This window comes from Cicer arietinum, chromosome 5, assembly GCF_000331145.2.
Source record: "Cicer arietinum cultivar CDC Frontier isolate Library 1 chromosome 5, Cicar.CDCFrontier_v2.0, whole genome shotgun sequence".
In the NCBI taxonomy this organism is placed as follows: domain Eukaryota; kingdom Viridiplantae; phylum Streptophyta; class Magnoliopsida; order Fabales; family Fabaceae; genus Cicer; species Cicer arietinum.
In genome coordinates this window covers 51,092,766-51,107,680 of record NC_021164.2, presented here as the reverse complement: position 1 = coordinate 51,107,680, position 14,915 = coordinate 51,092,766, and positions in this window count along the sequence as shown.

Genomic DNA, 14,915 nt, shown 5'->3' with positions numbered 1-14,915 from the left:
TGCACACAATATAATATATTATTATCAATACAATAAATATATATAAACCGAAATAAAATTTTAAATTATATATATATATGTATATATATCAATACTATCAAAAAATATCAATACTAACAAAAAAATAAACATTATATATATATATTAATTTGCAAACAATATAATAAATTACAAACAATATAATAAAATATCAATACTTATAACAAAAAATAATAATTAATATCATAAATTTTAATAATGTTTTTTTAAAATCAATAACTTTGATACAAACCTATATAAAATTTTAAATGATGTTTTTTTAAAAATCAAGACTAATAATCAAGACTTATTTATAACAAAAAATAATAATATCATCAATTTTAATAATGTTTTTTTAAATAATAATTATATTAAAACTAATATATTTTAACCGTGGTTTGAAACTTTAATTTATCATATATTAATATGTAAACAACATCATTCCTATTTTTTTAAAAATAAATTTATAAAACTAATCTAAATATAAATATTACTAATCTATATTTTAAAAATAATATATATATTTACTAATCTAAATTTAAAATATATAAAATACTAACTTGATGCCGAGTAGCGTCTGACTTCAAGCTTTCACTCACGTACGATATGCTTGCAAGTCTTCGAAATAATTAACAAGCACTGTAAAAATAAAAATCAATAACATTAATTAGTTATATCAAATTAAAAAATAAAATTATAAAACTACATATATAATATAATTTATACTTACCAAATTTAAATGAAGCTTAAGAGTAATTTTGTGTAGAGAGAAGGAGGAGAGAATGGTTAGAATGAGGTTTTAGAGAGAAGTTGGATGTGAAAAAATGAAAGAGGGGAGAAAAATATATATAGGGTCACGTTGAGCATTTGTGGCGGCCAAAGCAGCCACAATGCCAACGGATACTATCCATTTGTGACGGCCTGAGCGGTCAGAAATGCCAGCTGTATTGGGCACTACAAGAAAAACATCATTTTGTGGCCAACTTTATAAATATTTTGTGGCCGAATAAAACTCTCACAAATTAGTGACCGAAAAAGCCCTCACAAATGTCAAAATTGAAATTGGTCTTTATTTGTGGCTGAAAAAGCCCTCACAAAATCCTTAAATATTTAACTTGATTTTGTGGTTGCCTAAGCCCTCACAAAATCACAACATTGTGATTTTGTGAGGGCTTAGGCAGCCACAAAATCAAGTTAAATATTTAAAAATTTGTGAGGGTTTTTTCAGCCACAAATAAAGACCAATTTCAATTTTGACATTTGTGAGGGCTTTTTCGGTCACTAATTTGTGAGGGTTTTATTCGGCCACAAAATATTTATAAAGTTGGCCACAAAATGGTGTTTTTCTTGTAGTGGACCTTTAATTTACTTTATATAAATTTTTTAATTGCATTAATATGGCTACATTTAATTTACTTTATATAAACTTTTTTAAGTACATTAATATGGTCATGTACTCTTCTACCAATGTGGTATAAACACAAACACAATTATTCTTGTACATAGAATTGTTGTACTTATATAAATAACTCAACTTATAATAGTATTTTAGAAACAACCGACGTGGGATTAGTACTTTCAATTCTTCCATTTTTCTTTAGAAGATTTGTATTTATTTTTATGGAAATTTGTGTTTGTCATTATTAAGGGTGGCTATATAGAAATGTAATTAGGGGAGCTATTATCAAAAGAAGAAGAAAAAAATGTAAGAATTGAAATTTTATTTTAGCAAATTGTGTTTGTCAAAGTGCTTGATACAAAAATATTGTCAAAGTTAACTTTTATTGATGATAATCATATTTTTATCATTTAATTTGTTATTTTTTAATTAAATTAATTTTTTTAATTTTAACGTACCAATTTGTATATTAAAACGTACCACGAACTGAAACAACGTACCTATTATGTATACCTCTCACGTACTGAATACTTTAAAGATTACGTACTGCGTACCCAAACCCTTACCACGTACCAAAGAGAATTGCAAACCTGGTGACTATGTTTTCAATACTAACTAGTCTTATTTATCCAGAAAGAGGTGTTGGAATTGTTAGGTTTTTCATAATTGAGCCTTATATCAAGGATGGATCTTAATCATTATTAGATTCTAAGTCTCCAATCTCTTTGAAGATTAACTCACTACGCGAAAAAACGCATTTTACAGCGCTTTTTTTAAGCCATTTACAGCGCTTTTTCAAAAAAATAAGCGCTGTGGAATCGAGCGCTGTAAATGATACAACAGCGCTTTTAAAAAAGCGCTATAAAACATGTAAATACAACCGCACTTGTTATGTATATTTTACAGCGCTTCTTCACAAAAAAGCGTTGTAATATGCACCCCATTATATGAGTTATGGGTCTGCTTTTAGAGCGCTTTTTAACACAAGCGCTGTAAAATGCCCACCCATAATTTCATATATGGGGGGGCATTTTACAGCGCTTTTTTTAAGCCATTTACAGCGCTTTTTCAAAAAAATAAGCGCTGTGGAATCGAGCGCTGTAAATGATACAACAGCGCTTTTATAAAAGCGCTATAAAACATGTAAATACAACGCGCACTTGTTATGTATATTTTACAGCGCTTCTTCACAAAAAAGCGTTGTAATATGCACCCCATTATATGAGTTATGGGTCTGCTTTTAGAGCGCTTTTTAACACAAGCGCTGTAAAATGCCCAACCATAATTTCATATATGGGTGGGCATATTACAACGCTTTCTCAACAAAGCGCTGTAATATGCCCACCCATAATTTCATATATGGGTGTGCATTTTACAGCGCTTTGTTGAGAAAGCGCTGTAAAATGCCCACCCATAATTTCATATTATGGGTCTGCATTTTACAGCGCTTTTCTTGTACATTTTACAGCGCTTTCTCACGAAAGCGCTGTAAAAGGTGCACCATTAAAGCGCTTTAGAACAACATTTTACAGCGCTTTTTAAAAAAAGCGCTGTAAAATGTGTGTTTTTTTTTTAAACGCTGTAAATTAATTATTTGAAATGAAAAGCGCTTTTTAGCTTTTTATGGGATTTTTTTTAAAAAGCGCTGTCTTTTATCTTTGTATCCAAAATTATTTTGATCCAAAATCACTTCACAATCAGTGCACACAACAACAAAACATATTCAAATACCATAAGCAGTTCACACAATCAGTAGAACAGAAATCAGAACTCTGTAACTTTATTAACATATATGTAACTCTGTAACTCTGTAATTTACAACCTAAGTAACTACATTCAGATACATATATACAACCTAAACGCCCCGTATTTACCAAGGCGTGGCTGACTTTTATTAGGAGCAGCAGCAGCAGCGACCGATTTTCCCCGATCCAGATTTTTTGTTGCTGCAAGTTTTGCAGCTTTATTACCCTCCAGCCTTTGTAGTTTGGCAGCCCTATTAACCTCCAATTTTTGAGGTCTGCTGCCTTTTTTTGGCTGTAGGGGTGGTTTATTTATTTGGACCTACAAAAATGAGGTAAAATGTTAGTTTATTGAATCTGAAAAAATAAAAAACCTTAGGCAATAAATGTGACAAACCTTTTCGGGAGATGTAACTGATTTGTCCTTGGGAATCTTTTTTTCGAGGGCAACAAGGTGTGTGGGCCATGCCACGTAACTGCCAATAGCGTCGCTTAAGAACTTCATATCTCCATCGTTGTCCGGTATGGGCAACGGTGCAGTTGGTTCGAAAGCAACCGTAGGCGATACTTTGACATGGCCCGCGGGGATCGGAATATTGTGCAATACTTCTCCCGAAGTATTGTGCAATATTCCTTTTCCCACCTTCCGTTGAGTCGGCGAGGACAAGTATAGGACACATGTAGTGACACCCTACATCAATAGTTAAAACATAAGTACAGTTAATATATAAGTTTGTTTAATACATAAGTAATTACATAAGCAAGTAAGTAGTAAGTAATTAATTACCTCGGGAATACTCTTCAAACCGACGTTGCAACTCCCGGTTTCACTCTCCATTTGTATTTCAGGTTGGAGCTGAACCGGAAGTTGCTTGTCTTTATTCGTATTCACCAAGAGTGCCACTTGCTCCGATAAGATTCTGAGCTTCTCTAATACTTCCTCGTTGGAAGGTTTTTGGCGCTTCTCTTGAGGAAAAAAGCTTTTGGGAGTTACGCCAAATCCTTTCCCCCTCACTCGACCGGAATACTCAGGGACATTAAACACTTTCCCAAGAATGTCCCTGCACGTATCCTTGTTGCCCTCTTGAGTTTCAGAACTTTGTTCAATAGTTTCCTAAAATACATGTAACATTAAAAAGATAAGTTCAATAGCATTTTTAAAATACAATATTAAAAAATATTAAAGTGATAATATACTTACACAAAGTTCTACAACTTTCTTGACATTTTCATTATCAACCACTCCTTCTTTGTTAACACGCGCTTCCTTCCATAAGATATGACGACCCAAGGGTTGATCGGCTTGGGTGTCTTTTCTCTATTCGTTAAAATCATAAACAAAATAATACAAATTAGTTACACACTATAGTTTATAATACAAATTACAAGTGATGTTTAATTACTTACAATTTTTTGTTCAAGGCGTGCATATCCCATACGTGATTTCTTGTATGGGTGTTTTGGGTTGCTTGCCCGTTCGCGATTTGCCTTACTAATATTCTATATAAAAAAAAAATAGCAATTGTGTAAAAATTTAAAATACGCTACGAATATGAATAATAAAACACAAATGCTAATAAATTAATCACTTACGACAAACGCCGGGTCAGAACGTTTGGAAACAAATGCACTCCATTCATCCTTTGATATATAATGTTGATATATCTTTGGAGGTTCAGCATTTGTGTTTCCTTCTCTATCTTTTAGATAGAAATTTGAGAGATGGGATCTAAATCCACGATGGATTTTCCCAGCAACTCTCAAAACATATGACTTTCGTTCCTCATCAAGAACAAAAGTGGTCTGCAATGAAAACAATTATAAGTAATGTATTTTACAGAAAAAAAATTATAAATGACAAAAGAGTAGATCAAAATATTTACTTGAATGTCATTCCAGATGATATCTTTGGCATCCTTCAACGCCTTATCTCTCCAGTTGTCTATTGTTATTGGGACATTTTGACGAACAACAGCCCCAATGTAGCTTACAAACATGGAGCTGTTGGGGTCAACTGGCTGACCACTCTCGTTCCAGCCAACCTAATAAACTCATATAGTAAGTACATGCCCTAAACCCTAAAAAAAGATAAAAAAACACACAGCAAACAGAGTATATATAGTATACCTCAAATTTAATGCCACTGCTCCGTGCTTTAATCACCCTTTGCATGATAGTTGCACCACGTTTGACTTCTTTTTCGTAAGTCTTAGAGGTGCCAACTTCTTCATTTTGAACTTCTAAATCTTTGTTTGTATCCATTTAACTACAACAAGTTCAACATGCACTTTAGTATAACATCAACAAGCTCAACATGGATCATGCATTATTATAAACAAACTCAACATGTATCAGTATATCTTAAAAAAGCTCAACATGCATTCTAATGATTACAAAAATTTAATAACATCAATACCTGAATAATGATGGTTCGAAGAAAGACGAAATGCAAAGAAAAGAGGGTTTGCAGAAAGTTCACAGAAATATGGTTCACAGAAATACGGTTTGAAGAAATACGTAATGAGGGTTACGTATTTCAATGAAAATATATTGTGTGAAATGGGAGAGATGATCTTGGATGGAAATAAGGTTCGAAATGAAGGAGATGATCGTGGAAATAAGGTTCGTAAAGGACGGGATGATAGGGTTTGCAAAAGAAGAGAAGAAATGAAGGTTGAGATGAAGGTTACGTAATGAAGAGGAAACTGAAGAGGTAACTGTTATATATACGTAACACTTTTACAGCGCTTTTTATAAGCCTTTTACAGCGCTTATTTTGTAAAGCGCTCTAAAAGGCTTCTTTAGTTAAATTTTTAAAAGGCTCTTTTACAGCGCTTTTTTCAAATAAGCGCTGTAAAAGACCTCCGTGTGTTATTATGTTATTTGAATGCCTTTTACAGCGCTTTTTTCAAATAAGCGCTGTAAAAGACCTCCGTGTGTTATTATGTTATTTGAATGCCTTTTACAGCGCTTTTTTCAAATAAGCGCTGTAAAAGACCTCCGTGTGTTATTATGTTATATGAATGCCTTTTACAGCGCTTTCACACATAAGCGCTCTAAAAGGCTTCTTTAGTTAAATTTTTAAAAGGCTCTTTTACAGCGCTTTTTTCAAATAAGCGCTGTAAAAGACCTCCGTGTGTTATTATGTTATATGAATGCCTTTTACAGCGCTTTCACACATAAGCGCTCTAAAAGGCTTCTTTAGTTAAATTTTTAAAAGGCTCTTTTACAGCGCTTTTTTCAAATAAGCGCTGTAAAAGACCTCCGTGTGTTATTATGTTATTTGAATGCCTTTTACAGCGCTTTTACACATAAGCGCTCTAAAATGTCTCTTTATGTTAATTTTAAGAGGCTCTTTTACAGCGCTTTTCCCAAATAAGCGCTGTAAAAGACCTCCGTGTGTTATTATGTTATATGAATGTTTTTTAAAGCCTTTTACAGCGCTTTTCCACATAAGCGCTCTAAAATGTCTCTTTATGTTAATTTTAAAAGGCTCTTTTACAGCGCTTTTTCCAAATAAGCGCTGTAAAAGGCCTTATTGTTTTTGTGTTTTGTTATGTTATGTTATTTTTTAAACAAGCTCAACATGCATGCAAAACCCACATAGTAGTAACTGGTCACCACAAAAATCCCTTCCTCTTCACCAAACTCTTCTCCTTTTATGCATCTTCTTCACAAACATCAAAGCTTACTCTTTCACAATTCAATCTCCACCTCAACACCCTTTTTATCTCTTTACATTCTCTTTCCTTCTTAAATCGAAACTTAATTGGTATTCAGGATCATTGCCATGTTGCGAAAAATGGGTTTGTGTCTGGTGTTTTTGGGGATTCCCATGATGCGTACAAGGTGTTTGAAGAAATGGGTTTGTGTCTGATGTTTTTTGGATTCCCATGATGCGTACAAGGTGTTTGAAGAAATGGGTTTGTGTCTGATGTTTTTTGGATTCCCATGATGCGTACAAGGTGTTTGAAGAAATTAGGTGTCTGATGAATATTATTTTTAAAGCTTTTTTACAGCGCTTTGTCAAATAAGCGCTGTAAAATGTCTTTTTTACTCACTTTCAAAAGAGTCGTTTACAGCGCTTTGTGTGAAAAGCGCTGTAAAAGGTATAAAACACTCATTATTTTATTTTTAAAAGGATCTTTTACAGCGCTTTTTAAGATAAGCGCTGTAAAATGTCTCTTTATTTTATTTTTGTGTTTGGTTTATTTGGGTTGGGATGACATTAAAAACATTTTTATCATTGTTTATTGGATTAAAAATATTGTTATCATTGTCTTTATCACAATACTTTAGGAGATGATGAATTATTAGAAATGAGTATTCTGAAGAATCTATATATATATATGCACTGAGCAAAAGAGAATCTCTCTATTCAGTTCAGTTCAGTTCATGTAAATTACTAATTTATATTCAGTTCAGTTCATGTAAATCAAGCTAAATATAAAACACTCATTGTTACATGAACTTGGTATAAAACACTCAAATCAAGCTAAATATAAGCAGAAAATAAATTAATCAGAAAATAAATTAATCAGAACTTAGTATAAAACACTCAATTCAGATTACATGCATATTTACAATAACACAGTTCAGATTACATGCATAGCTTATATAAAACAATTAAACATATATATACATTAAGATGCCCTTCTTCTTTTCCTGGTGACATTCACATTTGTTTGTCCATTTACAATACGAAACGATGGATTAATCCAAATTCCCTCATCATGATCATCTCTAAGATATAAACCATCATCAGTTGAATCAATTTCATGTGGTTGTTGTGATGTTGCAAATAAAAGATCATTACCAACATCTTCATCATTATTGTTATCATCACTTATTTTATTGGTCGATAGGACAACAGACCATTTATCATTAGAAGGATCAGTGACATAAAACACTTGTTGAGCTTGCGACGCTAAAATAAAAGGCTCGTCTTTGTATCCCACCCTATTAAAATCGACAAGCAAGAATCCTGACTCATCAATCCGAACGCCATTATTATTATCGACCCACTTGCAACCAAATATGGGAACACGAAACATTGTGTAGTCTAACTCCCATATGCGCTCGATAACCCCAAAATATGATAGATTTGCATATATTGGGTTTTTGTCTTTTGCACTTGAGACATGCATCGCTTCAGCTACGAGAGTGACTCCACTATTTTGCATAGTGGTCTGATCATCTTGTTCTTTGGTATAAAATGTGTAGCCGTTAATAACATAACCAGTGTAAGAAAAGACATGTAAGCTCGGACCATTTGCTAGCCACCTCAATCTATTTGAAATTGATCCGGGGTCTATATCAAATTTTGACATTATGTGATTTTTTAACCATGTTACAAAACTTCGATTGTGCTCTCGAGTTATCCAATTTTGATTCCTATTCATGTTCAAACGAGATAACTGATCAATGTGTATTGTAACATACGGTTGAACCTCATCATCATTGTGCAGAACATACAATTGTGCCTGCTCCCATTCTGTCCTTGATATAGTCAGTAGTCTCCTTCCAGTTATCCCTTCTCCTGATAGTCTTCCCGAATGACGAGACATGGGAAGCCCTATGGATTCAACATTGGACAGATATTCAGTACAAAATTCAGCAGCCTCTTCAACAATGTATCGTTCAGCAATACAACCTTCTGGTCGACTTCTACTTTTTACGTACCCTTTTAATATTTTCATATATCGTTCTATCGGATACATCCATCTCATATAAGCTGGCCCACAAAGTTGTGTCTCCTTAACCAGATGAACAGTAAGGTGAACCATTATATCAAAAAACGATGGTGGGAAATACATTTCAAGCTCACACAAAGTAACAACAATTTCCCTCTGCAATGTCGGTAATTTCTGAGGGTCGATCACTTTACTACAAATTTCCCTGAAGAAGAAACATAATCTAGTTAAGGCTAGTCGAACTTTTTCAGGTAAAATGGAACGTATACCTATTGGTAGCAAATGCTCCATTATAATATGACAATCATGGGTCTTCAAACCTTTTAACTTGAGGTCTTTCATACAAACCAAATTTTTAATGTTCGAAGAGTATCCTTCTGGAACTTTAACTTCGTGTAGAAATTTACATAAAACAATTTTTTCCTTTCTAGATAGAGTATGAGCGGCTGGAGGTAGATATGTGCGATTTCCTTTCTTTACTGGAGCCAGTTCATTTCTTATTCCCATATCGACCAAGTCCAATCTTGCATTGACGCCATCTTTAGACTTTCCTGGAACATTGAGTAACGTACCAATAACACTTTCAAATACATTTTTTTCAATATGCATCACATCGAGGAAATGTCTTACATACAATGACTTCCAATATGGCAATTCAAAGAAAATTGACTTTTTCTTCCACCCAGTTTTCACCAGCTCTCCCGCAAAAGGTTTGCCAAATTTATTGGTCAAACCTTGTACTTTTTCAAGTATTTGATATCCAGTCGGTGCTAAAGGAGCTTTACCTTCCTCTGATTTTCCATTGAATGCATTTCTCCACCCACGATACTGATGACTATAAGGTAAAAATCTACGATGTCCAAGAAACACATTCTTCTTACAATGTTTCAACCGCATCCAATTTGTACTCTCTTCACATATAGGACATGCACACTGACCTTTAATGCTATATCCTGATAAATTACCATATGCTGGAAAATCATTAATTATGCCGAACAACATAACCCTTAAATTGAAACATTCTTTCTTATACCCATCATAAACTTCCACACCTGTCTCCCACATACTTTTTAAATTTTCGATTAGAGGAGTCAAGTATACGTCGATATCATTCCCCGGTTGTTTGGGTCCAGAAATTAACAGAGACAACATCATAAACTTACGCTTCATACATAACCATGGAGGTAGGTTATATATTACCAAAATCACAGGCCACGTGCTATGTGAGATGCTTTGAAGACCATGTGGATTCATTCCATCAGTAGAAAGTGCAAGTCTTAGATTTCTTGACTCTATCCCGAATTCAGGATACTCGTGATCAATTTTTGCCCATTGTGGGGAATCTGCAGGGTGTCGAAACATTCCATCTCTAATTCTTTCATCTGCATGCCATGTCAAGTGTTTTGAATCTTCTTCACTGCGATACATGCGCCTAAATCTTGGTATTATAGGAAAATACCACACGACTTTTGCTGGAGTAGATTCTTTCTTCTTATATCGAGAGACATTGCATTTCGGACACGCCTTAAGTAGTTCATATTCGTTTCGAAATAAAATGCAATCGTTAGGACACGCATGAATCCTTTCGTAACTCATTCCAATAGAACACAAAATCCGTTTAGCCTCGTAGGTTCGACTGGGAAGTTCATTATCATCTGGCAACATATCTTTTATGAGTGTTAATAATTCCGTAAAGCTTTTATCAGACCATCCATTACTCGCTTTTAAGTTGTACAACTTTAATATCGCTGACAGTCTTGTGAATTTAGTACAACCATTATATAATTCTTTCTCTGCATCACTCAACAAACTTTCAAACATTTTAGGACAATCTCGAAGATCTTCTTCAACTGCTTTTGCAATCTCATCAACTCGGTCCGGCTCATATGTATCTGTATCGAAATCAGTTGAAGCATATGTAGAACTATTCTCAAAATTAATGTTTCCTTTTTTTTTCTCACCATGTCTTATCCAACATGTGTAGCTTTGATCAATTCCATTACATACTAGATGTCCTTCTAATTCATCTTCTCTAACACGTTTTCCAAAACAACATTTTAAACAAGGACAAACTACTCTATTTGGATCTTTTGCATTCTTCACTGCAAACTCAACAAACTCCTTCACTCCAATTTCATACTCTTTTGACAATCGATTGGCTGAAATCCATTTCCTATCCATATTATACCACCTATATAAATGCAGTAACAAAAATAATAAGCTTTCAAAACATATCAACAAGTTTAAAAAAGAAACCAATATCAACTAACAATTTCAAAAACAGAACAGATCATGTGGTATGAGTTTTTGACAATTTTTGGCAATTTCAAAACAGAACAGATCATGTGGTATGAGTTTTTGACAATTTTTGACAATTTCAAAACATAACAGATCATGTGTAAAAAATACCTTAGACAACGTAGATGGCCGCACAGTACGTAGAGGATATTAGGGTTCGCAACGTATATAATTATTTGAAAGATGTATTTTACAGCGCTTGTGAAAAAAGCGCTGTAATAGGTAGTTAAATTCAATGAAAGCGCATGTGTTTTACAGCGCTTGTGAAAAACGCGCTGTAATAGGTAGTTAAATTCAATGAAAGCGCATGTATTTTACAGCGCTTGTGAAAAAAGCGCTGTAATAGGTAGTTAAATTCAATGAAAGCGCATGTATTTTACAGCGCTTGTGAAAAAAGCGCTGTAACTGATACGCGAAAGCGCTTCCTTTTACAGCGCTTTTTTGACAAGCGCTGTAAAAGCCTTATAACGTGATGCGCAAACGTTATATGACCTACTACAGCGCTTGGCATCAAAAGCGCTGTAAAAGGTTCCGTTATTTTTAAAATATAATTACAACAGCGCTTGTGTTTAGCAAGCGCTGTAAAATGGGCGCTGTTAAATGTCATTTTTGGCGTAGTGACTGCGGAAAAATGTAAAAACTTGACATACTTATTCTCAATGGAGATACATAGAAGCCAATGAGAGTTGTCCTCCCTTCATATATCCAACTGCGACAATTTGCAACAAATCATTTTTGAAAATGAAGAACTTGTGAAATTATCCAATGCTGAAGTGTGTTTTCCAAAACTAACAGATATAAAGGTCTATGATTGCAACAAAATGAAAAGCCTTTTCTCTATTTCTATGATTAGAATGCTTCCAAAGTTGAGAAGTCTATCTATATCAATTGCTCTTAAACAAAAAGAAGTTTTTAGACATGGCGGTGGAGACAACACTCTCAATGATATGTGTCTTCCAAACCTAACACACATATGGCTAGATGACCTTCCATGTTTTGTTCATATATGCAAGTGTGTTAAGTTAAAGGCGCCCAAACTTCAATCTCCTTTCATAACTTCATGCCCTAAAATTGCTCCAAGCTTTAAAGAAATTCAAGCAACTCAACATCGTCACAAAATAAGAGTATTGATACATTCTCTATCTTTATTTTGACTATTTTTCCTAATTTTTTTAAAGAATAAAGCTAAAAACGTATTCTCTAACACATACATTCTAACACACTATTTTCTATTTTTTATATTTTGAAAACATTTTCTATTTTTATTTTTTAAAATATGAATTCATTTTAATTTGTTCTTAAAGAGATAAGAGATTATTGAAGTAAACTTTGTGTATATTTTAATTTGTTAACCAAGAAAAATGTCAAAAACATTATTTTTATTATTTCAAGAAATACATCATCTCTTGATAGCATGTCATCTTGTCTTCAAGAAGTACATCAAACTACTAGAAATTTCTCCTTTAGTGACCGATTTAGAGACTGAATATTTTCAGTCACACTAGCGACAAAAATAGAGATTGTAATTTTGAACCTCAAAAATAAATATTTGTGTGTCACTAAATCGGTCTCTAACGAAATTTAGAGACCGAAATAGCTGTTATTACTAATTTGAAATTAGATAAGTCTAGAACCATGTAAAATTTCTATGTAAGAATCTAGAAGTGCTTTAATTATAGAAAATTGTGGGAAGTATCTAGAAGTGGGTATTAATTAGGAAGCTCCTAGAAATGTGTCTAGAGTTTTCTATTTATACCTATAAATATGTAATACCCCGATATTTCAAAGCGAGGGTGTATTTTTTTTTTTTCAAAAGAAATTAAAATAAAACAGAGAAATAAATGAGGTAATAACTTTGGATAAATAATCGAGTCATTATAACTTATAAGCAGCAGAAAAATTTCTCAAAATATGAATCCAAAATATTTACACATCAAAAAGTGGTACATGTAACCCACCGAAAATAACATGTCAAGCTGACAATATTAGTAAATGTAAAGTTTTCCAGTTCAAAATAACGTAATCCAAAAAAACATAAGTTCTCTCTATGTCATCCTAATCTGATCATTCTTCAAAAAATATTATAGCTATACACCCTGAGTGATCTCCACGCGCCCCGTGAGATCCTCCTAACATAGCTCCAGTCAAGCATTCCCATCTACATTCCCATCCGCAGGGTACGAACCGGTAGGATCGTCCTGGCTCTCATCTGAGGGCAAAGCCCATATTTCCACAATAGTTGTAAAGGGTCACCATCCGAAATTAACAAGTAACACATGACATTTAAGTTTTTACATGCACAAAATAACCTTTCAACTTATCATGCACCTTAAAAGGGTTTTCCACATGCTAAAAGTTCATATAACACATGCCAAATAACAATGAAAACAAAATAAGGTTCTCAATCCATCAAGTAATATATAACTAACCAAGACATTGATAAATCAATGAGCAATCTGTTATCTAACTCAAAATAAGAATTTCTACTAAGCCAATCGATTTCCTGAAGGTTTTTAGTGAAATTTGAATTATGGGCTTAATTCAATCGATTGGGCAATCGATTGACAGCATATCTCAGCCCCTGACTTAATGCCAATCGATTTCCAAATCGATTTCCGTCAGTTTTGCTGAATTCCTGCATGGCCAAATCGATTTGGGTAATCGATTTCATAAATAGTTGAGCCCCTGTAACTTCCCAAATCGATTGGGAAATCGATTTTATAAATAGTTGAGCCCCTGTAACTTCCCAAATCGATTTGGAAATTGATTTCCCTGCTTATCCTTCCAAAAATACATAGAATCCTGGGCTGAATTCAATCGATTGGTAAATCGATTGATTGGTTCCTGAGCCCCTGGTTTCGAGCCAATCGATTTCCTAATCGATTTGGTGAGGGATTCTTAATGAAAACAGAATCCTGGGCTGAATTCAATCGATTGGTAAATCGATTGATTGGTTCCTGAGCCCCTGACTTAAGGCCTAATCGATTGGGCAATCGATTTCTTAACTGATTCCTTTGAAAATTGATTTCGAAATCGATTGGCTAATCGATTTTGTTCATTTGGCCAAGCCCCTGTCTTTCATCCAATCGATTGGGAAATCGATTTCCCTGATCAGTTTTCCAAAAATTCATGAATTAACCTAAGTCATTCCTAATCAAGTCCACAACCTAACACTTAGCAATTCCTACGCGATTACTACGACACACGAAGGTTCGATAACCATCATACTCACACACAATACACAACACATAGCACTTAACACCTTCATCTCAGTTATCACGATAAATCAAAATTCGAATCACTCAATCATAAACTCAAATCAAACATGACTCGCGTGCCAGGCACCCTAATGCAATGCGTATATGCCAAAATGCATGGACTCGGAATTCCAAACCAAAACCCTCCTCGAAGGGCCGTAAATCATAATTGTACCGCCTATCGCAGGCCAAAGTACCAATTACCGAGGTGCCACCTATCACAGGTCAGCACCATTTACTAAAAAGCATAAATCATAAACGTACCACCTATCACGGGTCAGTACTGTTTACCGAGGTGCCACCTATCACGGGTCAGCACGATTTATTAAAAGAAAAAGCGTAAACCGTAAACGTACCGCCTATCACAGGCCAAAGTACTATTTATCGAGGTGCCACCTATCACGGGTCAGCACGATTTACCAAAATGAAATGCATAAGCATACACAGACTCCATCCACCACAATCGTTAAGCGAATGCAGATATTAAAAGATTCCCCATTTTTAATAC